The sequence below is a fragment of the Ruditapes philippinarum genome, unplaced genomic scaffold (genome assembly GCF_026571515.1).
Source record: "Ruditapes philippinarum isolate M1 unplaced genomic scaffold, ASM2657151v2 ctg4060_1_1_1_1, whole genome shotgun sequence".
NCBI lineage: Eukaryota > Metazoa > Mollusca > Bivalvia > Venerida > Veneridae > Ruditapes > Ruditapes philippinarum.
This window is the reverse complement of record NW_026855793.1, coordinates 54,503-72,381: the sequence shown is the minus strand read 5'-3', so window position 1 is coordinate 72,381 and position 17,879 is coordinate 54,503. Positions and strand designations below refer to the sequence as shown.

Sequence of the window (17,879 nt, the reverse complement as noted above, 5' to 3'; positions counted from 1 at the left end):
TTATGAGTTTTCTACAATAGTTAAGAACCTTCTAGTACATACATGTAGTTTATGTTCTAAAATAGAACAATGATAATATTGGAAAAACCAACTGGTCAGATACAAACTATATACATGTAATATGTTGCATACATAACAATAAGAATTTTTTTTTATGCAGACACCACGTTTTTTAGTAGAATTGCATTGTTTGATGCAATAATTAAGCATATCTATTTTCATAGTCTCTTTGCAAATATTCGATGATCGGTAATAATTTGTCGGTAATGATCGGATTCAGTATGGTACAACGGTATATGTATAAAGTAGAATTACAAGTAGAATTATAATCATATCACTTGCTTTACAAGCCTCGATGACAAGGTGTTAGATTTTAAGTTAGTTTCAAATTGAAGACTGTAGGTTCGATAAAGTGATTTTTTTATGTTTTCTTTTATAATACTTTTTGTATTTTGCAAAACTTGACCATTTATCAAAATTATGAAATAAAAAAGTGCTAGAAATAAAACACACGATTTATCAACTTATGTTTCATAAAGTTAAAAGATATAATCTATAAAGATACAATCAATTGATGAAATTTACACACAGGATTTGTCCATGATTCGAACTTGCGCCAACTACATGTAGGTTACAACTTACCACTAGGCCATCGAGCAGTATTAATTGATATAATTATACATGTTATTATACTAACAATGAAATCGTTAACATTAATCATAATAAGTTATGTAAGCTAACGAAACAGCTCCCGAAAATTATTGAGTCTCGGGTAAATATTGTCAAACAGTACTTCCTTATTTAATAATGATAACAGTTTCTTGACAAAATTGCAAAGCAAGTTTGCTTCAAATATGATGTTTTATTATAACACAACATGAATTTATTGCATAAAACTCTTTTACAAAGTTTATAGCAAGAAAGATATAATTGTGGTAAGTACGTGAAAACGTGTTTCTGAATAAACATTACTCAACTTATTGTTCCTCTTTTCTTTATACTCGAACCATTAAACTGATATTTTCTATTATTTATTATGATAATGCAATCATATTTCTATCCGGCGACTTGATGCTTTAGCATCAAAATCTCTACTTGTTAATACTGAATCAATCATCTGGCGGGATAATATGCGCATGTAGCTAAGTTATTCTAGTTTACATGTCATCTTTGTGACTTAAATGCGAAAATATTCATTGACATTTCAGTCCTGACCAGAGCTTCATTACTGGTACTGCAGTAGGTACTGCAGCGATTTTGCAAGTACTGGTACTGATACTGAATTACTCTTACACAATTTTGCTACTACTGGTACTGGTACTGCATTACTGTCTTAAAAAGTGGTACTGCTACTGCATAACAATGCAGTACTTTTGTTTTTAATAAATAGCATCAATTTTTCTCATAAAATAAAGCTGTAAATTACATTAAAACATTAAAGATCCAAGTTATATTTTTTATGTTATGTGCGGTTAAGACTGTTTTGTAATATTTTTTACCATGTTTCTACTGCATTACTAACGCAGTAAGGGCTACTTTTGCATATGTTGATAACTTTTTGGTAATTTTCTTGGATTGTAAGTGCCAATTGCAATATGTAAGTTACTTAATTTGCCGTACAATATTTTACTTCTAAATACATTTCTAAAATTTTCATCAAAATTAGCATGAATCTGGAGGTGTGCTGCTTTAAAGTTAATAATGATTTGATTTCTTTGATGAAGAATATGTGCAATTATTTGTTTGACACTGTGTATTTATTAAATAAAAGAAATGGTACTGATACTTAATTACTTCCCCAAAAAAGAACTGGTACTGCAGTATCGAGCTAAAATCTAGTACTGGTACTTGTAATGGTACTGCATAATTTGCCAAGTACTGGTACTGGTACTTAACTACTACACCCTTAGTACTGATGCAGCTCTGGTCCTGATAGACATAAAAATGCAAAATAACTTATAGATAAAATCATCTGCAAAGATAACCGTAGAGAAGAGAATGAGCCAGAGGAGTATATCACGTTTCAGTGTCTTGTTTTTTTTCCCCTTTCTGTTTTTATCGTTAACGCGCACTAATGTTCGCGTTACACTATAGGCGCGTCAATGGAACATGACCCTTTTAAACTGTAAATCGTTTTTATTTTGAATATGTGGTAAATAGAATTAAATATTCGTGTGGGTTCAAATACTAAAGTTATTGAACGAGTTGAATAAAACAATATTATGCTCGCCTCTTCTACACTCATTCAATATCTTCTATTTTATATTAACTGTTACAACCACCAGCTTGTATGCAACCAAATTAACTTTATTAAGCCGTGAGTAGAACATGAACAGGTTTATGGTACTTTTTTGACATATATGACAGGGAAAAACCAACCAAATACATATATAACACAATGTACGTTGCATGTATTAGTATGTAACATCGTTTTGAAATAGTGTTGCTTTCTTTGCAGATGTACAAGAGACATTAGAACAAACTAGTTATCATTTATTATGAGCTGTATTTACGTCTTGGAAAATCGTTTATTGTACAGGTAAGATATACGCCGCACATGTTTGTTGAATAAGTTTTTACATCGTAAATTCCAAACATTCCATTCTATGTAATTTTTAGTTGAAAATGTGTGTTATTTTATTAATTATGCTTATTAAGCCCCCCCCCCCTTCGAAGAAAAGGGGTTATTGTTTAGCTAATGTCGGTCGGTAGGTAGGTCGGTCTGTCCGTCAGTAGACCACATGGTTCCCGTTGATTATCTTAAAAACTACACAGTCCTCATATTTCACATACTGATTGATCATAATTAGTAGAAGATCCCTGTTGATTTAAAGGTCTCTAGGTCAAAGGTCAAGGTCACATGGGCATAAAATGTCAGAATGGTTTTTGCTGATTATCTTGAAAACTATTTATATCAAGGTCTACATATTTCACACAGTGATTGGCCATAACTAGTACCTAACCCCTATTGATATTTGGATCACTAGGTCAAAGGTCAAGGTCACATGTGCCTTAAATGACATATCCGCCAAATATCTTGAAAACTATTCATTACAAAGTCTTCATATTTCACATGGTGATTGGTCATAACTAGTAGATGTCCCCTATTGATTTTTGAGTTACTGGATCAAAGGGACAGGTCACAGGACCCTTTAATGTAAGAATAGTTTCTGCTAATTACCTTGCTTACTATTTATCACAAAGTCTTCAAATTTCAAATATTGATTGGTAATAATTATTTGATGACCCCTATTAATTTTAGGATCACTAGGTCAAAGGACAAGATCACAAGGCCTTGAATGGTAGTATGGTTTCTGTTCATTATCTTGAAAATATTTTGCATATTGATTGATCATAACTAGTAGATTACGCCTATTGATTTTGGGGTCGCTAGTTCAAAGATCAAGGTCATAGGGACCTTCAATGTCAGAATAGTTTCCGCTTGTTATCTTGACAACTGTTTATCACAAAGTCTCCATATTTCACATACTGATTGGACATAACTAGTAGGTGACACTTAATGATTTTGGGGTCACTAAGTCAAAGGTCAAGGTCACATGGACCTTGAATAAAAGTATGGTATCCGCTCATTCTTGAAAGCTTCTCATCAAAAAGTCTTCATATTTCACAAAGTGATTTTTTATATATAGTAGATGACCCCTATTGATTTTGGGGTCACTAGCTCAAAGGTCAAGGTCACTGGAGTCTTAAATGTCAGAATGGTTTCCGCGTATTTTCTTGAAAACTATTTATCACAAAGTCTTCATATTTTTCATATTGATTGGTTATAACTATTAGATGACCCCTATTGATTTTGGGGTAATTAGGGTAACGGTCAAGGGCACAGGTGCCTTAAATGCCAGAATGGTTTACGCTTATTATTTTGAAAACTATTTATTACAAAGTCTTCATATTTCACATATTAATTGGTCATTACTAGTAGATATCCCCTATTGATATTGGGATCACTTTGTCAAAGGTCAAGGTCACAGGGGCCTTGAATGTCAAAATGGTTTCTGCTCATTATCATAAAAACTATTTATTACAAAGTCTTCATATTACTCATATTGAATAGTCATATGTGGTAGATGACCCCTCTTGATTTTGGGATCACTAGTTCAAATGTCAATATCACAGGTGCCTTAAAAGTAAATATGGTTTCTGCTTATTACCTTGAAAACATTTTATCTCAATTATTTATTAGTCATAATGGGCTCACTAGTTCAAAGATCAAACTCTTTATATTTCACATATTGATTGGTTATAACTAGTACGTCATTATGCCCCCGCCATAAAATGGCTGGGGCATATAGTGTTACCCTGTTCCGTCCTTCCGTCATTCTGTCATCATGAGTTTCCGCTTATTATCTTAGCAACGGTTGCACACATTCAACTCAAATTTGACGTATGGATATATCATGAGAAAATACAGGTCAAGTTCGAATTTGGTCATGGTCCGATTTCTGGCAGAGTTATGCCCCTTGATAAAATTTTCAGTGTCTGTTCATTATCTCCCCAACAGTTGTAAATATTCAACTTAAATTTCAAACTTAAAAGGAATGCGCAGGTCAACTTCGAATTTAGTTATGGTTCGATTATTTTGGCAGAGTTATGCCCCTTTCACTTTTAAAATGATATGAAATTTTCAGTTTCCGTTCCTTATATCCCCAACAGGTTAACTCAAATTTGTCAAATGGATACGTCAAAGGAATGCGCAGATCAATTTCGAATTTAGCTTTGGTTCAATGATTTTTGGCAGCGTTATGCCCCTTTCACTTTGAAAATAATAAGAAATTTTTCGTTTCCGTATGTTATCTTCCCAACAGCTGTACACATGTTCAACTCAAATTGACATATGGATTCGTCCAAAAAATTCGCAGGTCAAGTGCGAATTTGGTCATTGATCGATGATTTTTGCCAGACTTATGCCCCTTGAACTTTTAAACTAATGAGAAATGTTCCGTTCTCCAACAGCTGTACACAGTCAACTCAAATTTGACACATGGATACATTAAAAGAATGCGAAGGTCAAAATCGAATTTGGTCATTTTTCGATAATTTATGCCAGAGTTATGCCCCTTGATTTTTAAAAAAAGATGAGAAATTTCCGACTCGATGACATTTACATGTGTTTTCATATCATCTGCCCTTAGTGCAAGTAGTAAATTATATTTGAAATCTACCTTCCATCGGTTTGGCAGAAGAAAAGTATTTGTTTATTAAAGATATGAAAATGAATGAAAAAATAAGCAGAAAAAAAATGTTTTGTTTTTTTAAATTATTTATCAGAATGATTGTAACAATTTAATTTAGTTATTATGAACAAAAGTCCAAGAGGGATTCAAACTTGGGGTTTGGGACTCCTAAACATCTGAAGCTGTTCAAATCAATATTAACCAATTAGAGACGTGTTTTAAAAGATGGCACCTAACTGTTCACGTTGAAACGACTAAAATTATGGTATTCCGAAAGGGTGGTCAATTACCAAGAAATCAGGCTTGGACTTATAACGGCCAAAACATAGATATTGTTGAAAACTTTAATTACCTAGGCTTTGTAATGAGCAGTGGCGGTTCATTTCGAAAAGGCATAGCTGCATTAAGAGATAAAGCTCTTAGATCAATGTTTTCTCTCAAAAGCATCACTCGAGGGATGCAAATACCATTACAAATAAACTTTAAACTTTTTGATGCTTATGTAACATCTATAATGTCATATTGTTCTGAACTATGGGGATTTGGATGTAAAAATAAGTAAGAAGGGTTATGCACTTTATGGTGTAAAGGGACGGTTTCCGTTAATTTAAACAGAAAAGTGGAAATGATGAAATATTTTTCAAACTATTAAATTTACATGATAAGAATTGTACTTTATATTCTGTTTATAATTTTCTATTTGAGTCACATGATTTACAAAACAATTGGTTATCAAAAGTTAAGACTATGTTGCAAGGAATGGTGTTTTATGATTTCTTGTGTTTTCCTGCATCTGTTGTTAACATAGAGTGCTTTATTGCACAGTTGAAGCTTATGCTTAAAGACATTTATATAGTACAGTGGAGAGAGGCAGTAAGCATTTTAACGGCATTGACTGTATATAAATAAATTAAACAAACTTTTGAAATGTCTGAATACTTGACAAAACTTCAGAAATGTCTTGGCTAAATTTAAACTTTCTTCGTACTGTTTAGCCATAGATCAGGGTCGCCATAGAAACAAGATAAGAAGTGAACGAAAGTGTGTTATATGTACCAAAGACGATATTGAAGACGAATTTCATTTTGTGTGTATATGTGAGAAGTATAAAAAAGTTAGAAAATTATATAGTTCGTCAGAAATCGTCCTTACATGTTTAAGTTTATTGAACTGTTAGATTGCAATAATCACAAAATATTGTGAAGACTGTCTATATTTATTTCAAGAGCTCTGAAAGTAAAAAACAATCACATTAATCTCGAAGTTTAATAATATCAAATGTTGATGTGTTTGTAATATATATTTGCCAATTTGATTTGATGCTCACTGATTACGTTGTATATTATTTTCCTTCTATGCAACTTACATTTTTTGCCATTTTCATTTGCATGCGATTGAATGGACATGTATTATATTTTTATGATCGATGAAAAGCTTTATTTGCTTAAGTCAAAATAAATATTCTGTTCTGTTCTGTTTCAATACCCAACCACCGTTGACAAACAATTTCACAAAACAATCAAATTACCAGACGCAATGTTTTAAAAACTTTAAACATCGATGTATAGAGCCACCATAAAAAGGTTAAGATTGACATTGAGCTTGGAATAAAAAAATCGTTTATGCAAACAAATTTAAAACAAAATGTTATTATATTATTTGAAATTTTGGCTGCATGCGAGGGGCATTCGTGACGTTACCACACATTCCTAGTTTACTTTAAAGCATCTGTTTATATTCCTTGTGCAATAGGAAACCCATTTTGATAAGTTATATAGTGTACATACTTATTCAAATTCTTAACTTTCATAAAGATTATACAAAGTAAGATTTATATGTGTCAGCTCTTAAATTACACATTATATAGACCGTTATAAATTATTGTTACAATTATCATCGAAAGTGACATATTTATCAGGTTTATACGTGGGTTGTAGAAAAAGTAAAGAGATAACCGTTGTGACTTCACTAATAATCTGTAAATTCAAACAAGAAGAATCTTTATTAAAGCTACTCGGCCGAAGTAAATGATGCTTTTTCTGATTTTCGATACATATAGACTTGCATGACAATGAAATGATAATTTTTTGAAGCAAATAGTCGGCCTTTGTTCCTGGGTCATTTTGTGAAAGACAAGTTTCATCCTGGGTGACTAGAAATGCATCCCCTTCCTCCTTAAGCTTCAGACATTCCGACGATGAAGTAACGCGCTGTCTTGTGGTCGCCGGTGAGAAGTCGAGGTACCTATCTAGCGCTCTTCTTGCTCATGTTCAGATCTTTCAGTATCTGAAAAATTGTATCATTAGACGTACCCAGTGTTAAGTTAAAGCTTCTAAATAGTTGACGTCATTGTGATTTCCTCACGTAGACAGTGACGGGTTAAATAGCTCTGTTTCTCCTCTACTGATCATGCTATGGAGTTCTAACAACCAAAACACATATCGTTGTAACATCTGTATGCAGACGAAATTTCGCGCGCAAAAACTTGAATCTTAGTAAGGTTTAAAGGGGCCAATTTTCTCTTGGCGCCATGTAATATTGTGTGCGCCGCTCATCAGATATGCTACATTGGAAACGCTTCGAAGTTTCAAGTAGAAGTAAGAATTTCGAAGTAAAGCTTTTTTTAAAGATGGTATACATATTAAACTACAATCTATTTAAATCATCCCTAAATATGTAATACGATCTGAAATCCACTCATAGGTAGTCACCTTCTCGTGGTCTTTCAAACAACCAATCATTGGCGAGCTTTCATTATTTTGAAAGCGATACGGTTTCTAATTATAACTCCTGGAAAATCAATACTGAGTTTGTAATTTTCACGATTTTAAGAACATCCATAAAAGGACAGGTAAACTAGCAAAACAATCTTGGCCATTAAAAAGTGACTCTTATTATTTCAAGTTTTAGTCACGCCTACTCAACAGTGGCTCTTTTACATTTTGGTTTTCTGTTTAAATGAGAGCCATCGACACTTCCGTTATTGCGCCATCGACCAAAACAAGGCAGAAAAAGGTAAAAACAATTAATAAAAAAATCCGATTTTAATAGTATGCTTCTGTTTCAAAAATCGAAAAATGCTATGCCACGTAGAACATTTTACTCATCAGTTTGGATGCAGTTTCAATTCGAAATTCTCTAAAATGACGTTGCAAGAACTTTTACCAAATATCAACTCGTGTGTTTTCTTTCGCGAGGAGACACATCTTGAGTGATTTTCTCTACCATAAAGTAAATGTTGACCCACACTATCTTACATGTTACATTGTGCCTACCTCACCTTTGGCTCAAGACAAATAATATTTCAAATAGCGTGGTTAAAAATAAAATATTTACATTTATTCTAATGTAATTGAGCCATCTACAAGGTGCTCGCGCCATCGGTAATGTGGAAAAGCCCTAATGTGATGTAGCCAAAACATGCATTCAATTAGTGTCGATATTTTAGAACATTGGTGATTCATATTTATAAATAGACAAGATTGCATGAGTTGATTAAGATCTGTAAAGTCATGACTTGTGTTACAGATCCGTGTAATTAAGATATGTGCCTCAATGAAAAGGCAAAATAAATTAAAAGGATCAGATAAAGAATTTTAAGTTTTAAGGGAAGAAAATCCTCCAGTCCAATAATTTCCCTAAAGTAAAAATTTCCTCAAACAGTTTCCTTAAATATCACCTAAGGTGAATTCTTTGGCAAGAAATTTGCAAGAAAAAAATTAATTTGCTGAATGTTACTATGAACTATAATGTATTATATATTTTACCGATTTGGGGGTATTCTCATTGTTGATGTTATACAAAATGAACAAAGGATTAGCCTTTTTGGCAACCTGGTGACCCTATGACGGGTTCTCAGTATGGCAAGTATATGATCTGCGGGTAGGATGGCATAAGGCGGTTTCGGATAGTTTGGGCACTGACACGTAACTGCCGAGCAGTAGCTGTAGCTGGCAAAATACGGTTGCGAAGGTGATTCAGCCTAATGACGTGGTTGTCCCTTAGTGACGCCATATGAGGTACGGTCATGAACAGATCCAGTATTACCGAGACGTATGGAACGCCATAGCTGCCTCATGTTGTTTTATTTCCCCCTAAAAGCGTCTTATTATGTATAATAGTAGTGTTGGCTTGCCAACGTTTTATGAGAACCTGTCTTAACGAAGTCTTATTAGATCAAATATTCATGTTATCTTATCAAAACGTAGTGCTGACTTGTCTAAACACTGTCTTATTATTTCAAAACGTCATGTTATCATGTCCAAATCCGGTGTTAATATGCCTAATGGAAGTCTTAATATGTCTAACATACACGCCATCTTTTCGAATTAAGATTTCAACATGTCTAAACACAGCCTTGTTTAAATGTGATGTTGAATAGTCTTGAAATTGTCTTATTATGTGAAACAGTAGTGTTATCTTGTCGGAACTTGGGGTCAACTTGTAAAAATCATGTCTTATCATGTCGGCTAGTAATGATATCTTGTTCAACTGTTATATTGACTTGTCTGAGTATTGTCCTGTTTTGTCAAACTGCAATGTTGCTTTGTATGGGGTGGTGTTATTCTGTTTTATTGTGCCAAAACATCATGCTTTCTTGTCTAAAACTGTTGTTATCCTGTCTAAAAATATACTTATTATGTGAAATACTAGTGTTGACTTGCCAATAAATTATGTTTGTTTGTGTAAACGTTAATTTATTATGTCAAACAGTATTGTTGACTTGTGGAAAGATGGTATTGACATGTCTTAACACATCCTTATTTTCTCAGATCGCCATACCATTTTATCCAAACTTGATGTTAACCTGCCTATACACCGTCTTATTATGTGAAATAATGGTGATATCTTTACAAATTATGATTATGAACTGTTAAAACGCTGTTTTGGTTTTGTCGAACTGTCATGCTATTATGTCCAAATGTAGATTTAACTTGTCTAGATTCGTCTTATTATCTCAAATAGTTATATCATCTTGTCGAAATGTGGTGATGACTTGAGTACAATACTATATTTTTGTCAAAGTGCCGTTTTATTTTGTCAAGGTTCGGTGTTAATTATACTAAACATCGTCCTTTTATGGCGAAGTATCATTTTGCCTTTTCAAATGTGGTGTTTACTTGTTAAAACACAGTATCATTATGTAATACAGTGGCGTTGACCTGCCAATTTATTACGTTAACTTCTCTAAATACCGTCACATTATGTCAGATAATCGTGTTATCCTGTCCAGATGCAATGTTGGCCAAATATAGTATCACGTGACCAAAGCCCACGCAGAGCGTGAAAGCATATCTAGAGCAGAAAAGATAACGGAACAGTTAAGCAAAATCAGACAGCGCTTTCTCAAGACAGAACTATATTTGAACGAAATAAGATAATTATTAGACATAATAGGACTGTATCTGTTTTTACAAGAAAACATCAATTTTTCACAATATATAGCACTTCTGTTTTACTTTATAAGAAAGAGTTTTGACAAGATACCGCAATTTTTTGAATTCATAAGACTGGGTTTTAACCAATCAAAACCGCTTTTTTGACAAAATGGCATACAGTTTATCATAGTAAGGCATGATTTAGTCCAGTTAACATGTCAACACCCCATTTTGGCGAATATTTGATAGAATAAGGCAATTCAGTAGTGTACGTTGGCAAATTTACACTTCTGTTTGACAAAATATGACAACGATAAGGCATTTAAACACCGTATTTTGACAAAATAACAGAAGTTTGATCAAATAAAGCTGTGCTTTGATAAGTCAACACCAAATTTCGAGAAAAGAACACTACTGTTTCTAATGATCAAACAGTCTTTTGAAAAAAGCTAATAGCGCGACTAGTTGACATAATATGACACATTTCAGAGAAGCAAAAACGACATTTTGGCATGATAACACTACTGTTTGAAATAATTAAACAATGTTAGGACAAGTCAACATCACATTTCGAAGAGATAAGACTACTGTTACGCATAATAAGACAATGTTTAGACAAGTCGATACAATACTATGGCAACACAACGCTAATATTTGACATAATAAGACGCTTTCTAGGCAAGATAAAAAGAAATGTAATAACATGAGGCAGCTATGGCGTTCCATAGAGACGTGTTAGATTATTACTTGTAAACAAGATTATTACTTGTTTACCTAGAGCAGCCAAAATGCTGTGCAACATCCATAACCCTAGCACTCACTTGCAGCAACCAAATAGTCTGATGGCGTTGATTTTGGAGAGCCGTGGCATGGCTTCTGAAAGTCTCAAGATTTACAATAATGTTTTTGAAGTTGTGAATAAGAGTGAAAGAAGTCGCCCGTACATGATACAACTGCAGGAGATTGTGGGGCTTGTGTTTTAATAAATTGAGGTACGCACTTAATTCAGGTTTACATAATGCAAGTTTCTTTTTTTTGCTGAGTGTACTTCTGTTGAATGTAAATCATTATATTATCCGTGTTAAGTCTATGCCTATTTATTTATGTGTCTCATTAGAAAACCCATTTTGTAAACAGCCGTCGTGGGAACTAATTATTTTATATATAGTACGTTATATTATATATAATTGTTCACTTCAGTCTGTTCCTCTTTATTTTATGAATTAGGTTAGTTTACATGTTTAAGGTAAAATGAAGAACATTTTCGAAATAACATGCCAGTCATCACAAGCTTAAAATATGAAAGCGAAAGTACTGTTTTTGTAAACAGCACATAAATAGATCTGCTGAGTTGGCATAACCAATAAAAATGTCATTTTTTAAAAATGTATAAAGATATATGGGAACCTCTATTATGGCTATAAACTAATACATACTTGAGGTAAATGAAATAATTATTTGTTATCATGTCTATTATAAATATCTTGGTCCGTTTACTTACCATGTTACTCATTTTGACCAAAGCTTTAGGTATAGCTTCGTCGTTACTTAGATATTTGACATGAACCATTGTCTGGTGGACCATTACCCAGGTGTTGTTTTTTTCTTTCTAATTATAGCCCCGGGTCTACATCGATCCTACCTCAGGTCCTTATATTTTCCTAGTACAGTAGAAACCCTACTTAAGACCACCCCGGAATTAAGACCATCCCGCTATTTAGACCAGTTATTAAAAGAACGGAATTTTCTGTTCTTTATGTCAATGGTTATTAAGACCACCTCGCTTATCCACTTTTAAGACCACCAAATTCAGTCCCAATTCTTTGTTATGTTCTTTATTTGACCTCACTATTGAGACCACTGATATTAAAATCATGAGACCACTGATATTAAAATCAACACCTTTCTAGATCTTCAATTTGTTGTTATGTTGTTATTATATGCTTGATTGCTCTTAGGCATGACACTTGATTACACAAGGTGTCAAAACCTGTTATTTAAGGGATATAAAATGAAATAAGGTGAGAAAGTATATTTTAGAGTGGTTTAATGTTGATTTTAGCACATTCATTTTGTGAAGGAATAATGTCTTATATGATATGTGAATAATAAACATCATAAAATGATTAATATTGAAATCAGAACAAAGAAAATTTAATATTAAATTTCTTCAGAAATATGTGTTCTTTCCATTACATGTAACATTATAACATACTTTTATATTGTATTTGCAGGTTAAGATACATATTGTTTGTCCATACAAAGTGACTAAAATAGGCATGTAAGCAATGATAAGAATTTCCACAATTAAGACCACCCCGCAATTAAGACCACTTTTGTCCAGTCCGGATGGTGGTCTTAATTGAGGGTTTCTACTGTACTTATAAAGTAAAAACTTAAGGCAGATCATGTTTCAAAAATTCATATGTTTTAATTCTTTATAAATGATGAAGTAATATTATAATGGAATTAGATATTAGATATTTATCAACTGGAGTAAGTTGAGAAAAATGTGCAGTAATGTGTCATAAAGGTAGCAAAATGTTAACAAACTAGTATTTTTTTATTCAATACAAAATACTCATTCACTATGATTATTACAATTGCCAGCAGAGCAAGCAATTTTTTTTTGTAAACTTTATCAAAAATAAAACGTTTTTTAGAAATAAAAGTGACAGCACAATGCGCCTTTAAAATTTCTATTCCTCAAAAGCCATTACATCTAAATCTGATATATATTTGACATGAAATATTGTGGACCTCTTTTAATTTTGTTCAAATTATATAAAATTGCTCCGCTCCGTTGGTCATGGATTTTCCATTTTATCCCGACCTTTTTAATGAAGAAAGTAAAAGAGGTATTGTTACAGTCATGGCGGCCTTGCCGTCCGCAAAGTCTTCATACTTGGCAACAACAACCCTTGGAACAAGACCTTGAAGTAGAACTAAACTTTACTTTCATTCATAAATAACATTGACCTTTAAGGCCAAATGTTTTACGTCCAATTACAACTCTTATAAAATTCTCTCATGGTCCATGTTCATGAAAGCCTCTGGGAGATTGTGGTTAATAGAATTGCAAGACGCTCCCTAGCACCGGCTTAAGCGGTATTTAATCTCAACACTAATGGTATTGGAATCACTGATACCGGAGGACAAGAAAAAATGTAACTACACTAGTGGTGTATATATGTACGAGGGACGGTCAGAAAATATCCGGACTTTTCTTGTCCTCTCTTTCCACGTGCAGCTATATAAACACATTATATATTGGTGAAAACTACATTCATTCGCCAATAACGTGGTCAGTTTATTTTCAATGATAGTTGTGTATACACAGTATTTTGCCCTCTGATATATGATAGGTGTTTCGTCTATCATGGACTCTTTGTTAGAGGAACAACGCTCTGTAATAAAGTTTCTGGTTGCAGAAGGTGAAAAGCCCTGCCACATCTTTCAGAGGCTTAAACATAATAAATGTGTATCACGTTCAACCTTCTACAACTGGGTTTCTCAGTTTCGTGAAGGCAGAACAAGTGTTTGTGACAGGCCTAGGACTGGGCGGCCAGCTGAGGCGGTGACCCCAACAATGGTAGCAAATGTTAAAGCTTTTGTCAACAAAAATCGTCGAGTAACTTTGGAGGAGGTAGCCAACAAGTTTAGCATCGGTAAGGCATCGGCACACAAGATTTTACACGAACACCTAGGCATGAGCAAGGTAAGTGCCAGGTGGGTGCCTAGACAGCTGTCCGCAGATCAAAAGGCAACCAGAGTAACCAATGCAAAAGAACATTTAAGTCGTTTTAATCGTGAAGGAGATAAGTTTTTGAACCGCATTATCACTGGAGATGAGATGTGGGTCCATTATTCCGAACCTGAGACAAAAGCTCAGTCAAAGCAGTGGAAACGAGCTGGTTCCCCACCTCCTAAAAAGTTTAAGCTGTCTTAAAAAAGTCATGCTTGTTGCCTTTTGGGATTCACGAGGAATGGTACTTACTCATTTCATGCCAAAAGGTCAAACTGTCACCGCCAAGTACTATTCTGAAGTAATTCTGAAAAATCTCAGAGAAAAGCTGAAGCAAATTCGTTAGCACAGGAAAAAATGTCCTCCTTCTTCACGATAACGCCCCCTCCCATACCGCCGCAGCTACAGTGGAGGTTTTAACTCTTACAAATGGCAACTCCTTATAGCCCAGACCTCGCCCCCTGTGACTTTTATTTGTTTCCAGAACTGAAAAATTGCTTGCTGGAAAGAAATATAAGACCAGGGCGGCTTTGATATCTTCTGTTACACAGTACCTAAAACATAGGTCTACGTTATGGTTCACAGCGGGAATAAAAAAGCTCCCACGAAGATGGCAAAAGTGCGTAGACGTAGGTGGAGAATATTTTGAAAAAGAGTAGAAAGATTTTTTTTTAAATGTTGAATGGTTTTCGAGAACGAGTCAAAAGTCCGGATATTTTCTGACTTCCCCTCGTATTCTATGCATTTGCCCGTGTCGGCACAAATGGCAGCTTTCGCTGTCAGTTATGGACCCCGGACATGTCACCAAACATGCCCTTAAAAAATGTTAATTTTAAAGCACTAATGGTATTTCCTCGGAGTATTACCCAATGATGTGAATTTTAACTTGTACGGCGGCCTATGAAAATACCTGAAATGGACTGTTTTGATAGCAAAGGGCCTGACCCTTAAGCTGTCACTGCAATACTAGAGTACAGGGCAATTTTATACGCACAACACTTAACGCCTGTTGTTAAAGGGAGCGATGAGAATTGATATTTGTTTTACCTGTTTATGTGGGATATTTGAAGGTGTACTATCTTTTCAAGTTTACAATAACACACTTTGAAAGCCAAATATTGACATATGATACATTTTATGTATGTTATATTTGATGACTAAAATTGATGTTATTTAGGCATGGTTTCTTAAATGCGTATAAAAATTAATAAATATTTATTCAGAGGGTATGCCAAGTATTTTAAAATATTAATAAAATCCAACTTTCCTAATTCATGTTTTTATCAGATGTTATTTTTACTCTAAAACGCACATATACATTACAATTTTATCACATGCATAATAGAATTATGAATAGCTTATTTTCTAAATTGATTTTATTTTACATGCAGCACTTCCATGGATATTTTTCAATTGATATTTTCAACCTAGAAGCGGCTTGTAAATTGGGATGCAGCGATTAAATTTTCAACATAACTTCTCAATTTGTTTTTAATTATTTAGAACTGTCAAACATGTGGTTAAAATGTTGTAATTGTGAATTTAGAGCGTTTTAGATGTTAAACAGCTAAAGAAACGCGACATATTGATTGTCCATACAAAACGACTGTTGGGTCAAAGGCCTCTGTCAATAACTTGACAAATTTGAAATGATGATGCAATTTGGTGAGTTCTGTCACCCAAAATCAACTGTCATTCAAATTATCTCTTAAGATAACTACCCGGCACTTAACGGTAGGAACGCGTTGTTCTTTGGACAACTCTTGTTTTAATATATTCCTACCTAAGTTTAATTAAAACATTTTAAAACTGTACAAGTCATTATATCGAAACCATTTACAGGTCATCACATTAAAACTATGTACAGGTAATCACCACAAGTCATACTAAAATATTTGCCTAAGGCTTTAAATCAAGGGCGTGTTCTGGTTGTTAATATTTCCTCTATTTCTAGGTTCTATTCTTGATGTTGCATATGAGATATACTTATGCTACAAAGATTGCAAATATATAAAAAATTATTCAACTTTATATATATATATATATATATTTTATGTAAATTGTTACAGGTGCAGAAATTTCTCATTAACGTGTAGTTATATGAAGAGGTAAAGGTGTATTCACTTGAAAGGTAAGGTCAGACTTATACGATGATTTTTGAACTGTAGTGGATATTTTTTGTCATGTGTTTATAATACGAAATCGACAACATTTTTCCAGTTAATATTTAGTACATATCTCACTGAGGTGTCGAAGAAATTATATATGTTTTATATGAACGTATATCTAGACGAATAAGAATACAAAATTTATGTATAAACATATAGTGTCCAAAACACATTTAATGATGCTCATTTTTTTGAAAACTAATGAGTTTTTCATTCTTCCTTCTCATGAGAAGGAAGAACTACGTTTGTTGAAACTCACTGACACGTGACGATGTTAAACCAAGACATCCAAAGCATTCAGAATTATTATGGAGCGCGCCATTTTGTTCTATGAAGAAAGCGACCATTACTTTATCATTGTTGCGCATTTATCAATCTGCCACAGGTCGGCATCATGTATTTACATGTCTTGCCATTTATCAACAGCAGAATTGTTTTATTACGATTTTGTTTAAGCTGTTACAAATATATATCTTTAAACTATTAAAGATACATGAAAATATTTTTAATCTATCTTCTGGAGTCCTGTTTATACCCATATTTATTAAATTAGTATTGCCCTAGAAGGAATTTTGGTAAGCTAATAAGTGGTAGATATAATGAGCAATGATACTCCTCCGGTAATACTTTCTCGTATTAGCTATAAATAAGCATGACTCACGATCAGTTTGTGTATCCAATTGATAACACATGTCCTCATTATATACTTTCATTTTCAACACAAGACATTATGTTACATCATTTTACATGTCACAAATTACTACTGATTATAATTAAATATTTCTACAAGAGCATATTATAATGATATAATTAGAAATAACAACAAATTTATTCAATATCCGCCATTGCATTGTATTAGGTCAATAACTTTAATAATGCCTTTGAAACGAATCTTGATATGTTCAGGTGAAAAGCTTCGTACCAAAACTTGACTGTGTGTATCTGAAAAAAAAAACTCTTCGTGATGACATTTAAATGTATATATGGTATCATTCATTTATGATATATCCCGATACTAGGGCAGAGGATCGAACTTGCGGTGTCTAGTGCAACTTACATACAAAACAGGCACCAACCCCCGTGAATTAATTTAATGTGATCATTGAAATAGAAAGATTCCTCACATCATTTGTAATGCATGTTAGTTTTGTGTTATTAACACCAATTATCAGTAAATATTGGTGGCTGATTTTGGACGCTTTTGTGCGCTAACAACAACATGTCAAAGCGCCAAATGTCGAACTTTCGTCTTGTCATCATGTCGCATCATGTCGCATCCGCGCAGTCTGGTCAGGATCCATGCTGTTCGCTATCAGTTCCTCTACTTGTAATAGAGTTGGTCAGCGAACAGCATGGATCCTGGTCAGACTGCGCGGATGCGCAGGCTGGTCTG

At 33.6% G+C, this 17,879-nt stretch overlaps 1 long non-coding RNA gene across 1 annotated transcript in view; it reads left to right on the top strand.

Annotated features, from left to right (window-relative positions):
* Positions 1 to 2,456: 2,456 nt before the first annotated feature.
* The window catches only part of LOC132744402 (uncharacterized), a 53,364-nt gene continuing 37,941 nt past the window's right edge, over positions 2,457 to 17,879 (top strand). The window contains exons 1-2 of the long non-coding RNA XR_009627695.1: positions 2,457 to 2,539; positions 16,388 to 16,449. This is a non-coding gene — a long non-coding RNA (uncharacterized LOC132744402). The remainder of the gene's footprint in view (positions 2,540 to 16,387; positions 16,450 to 17,879) is intronic.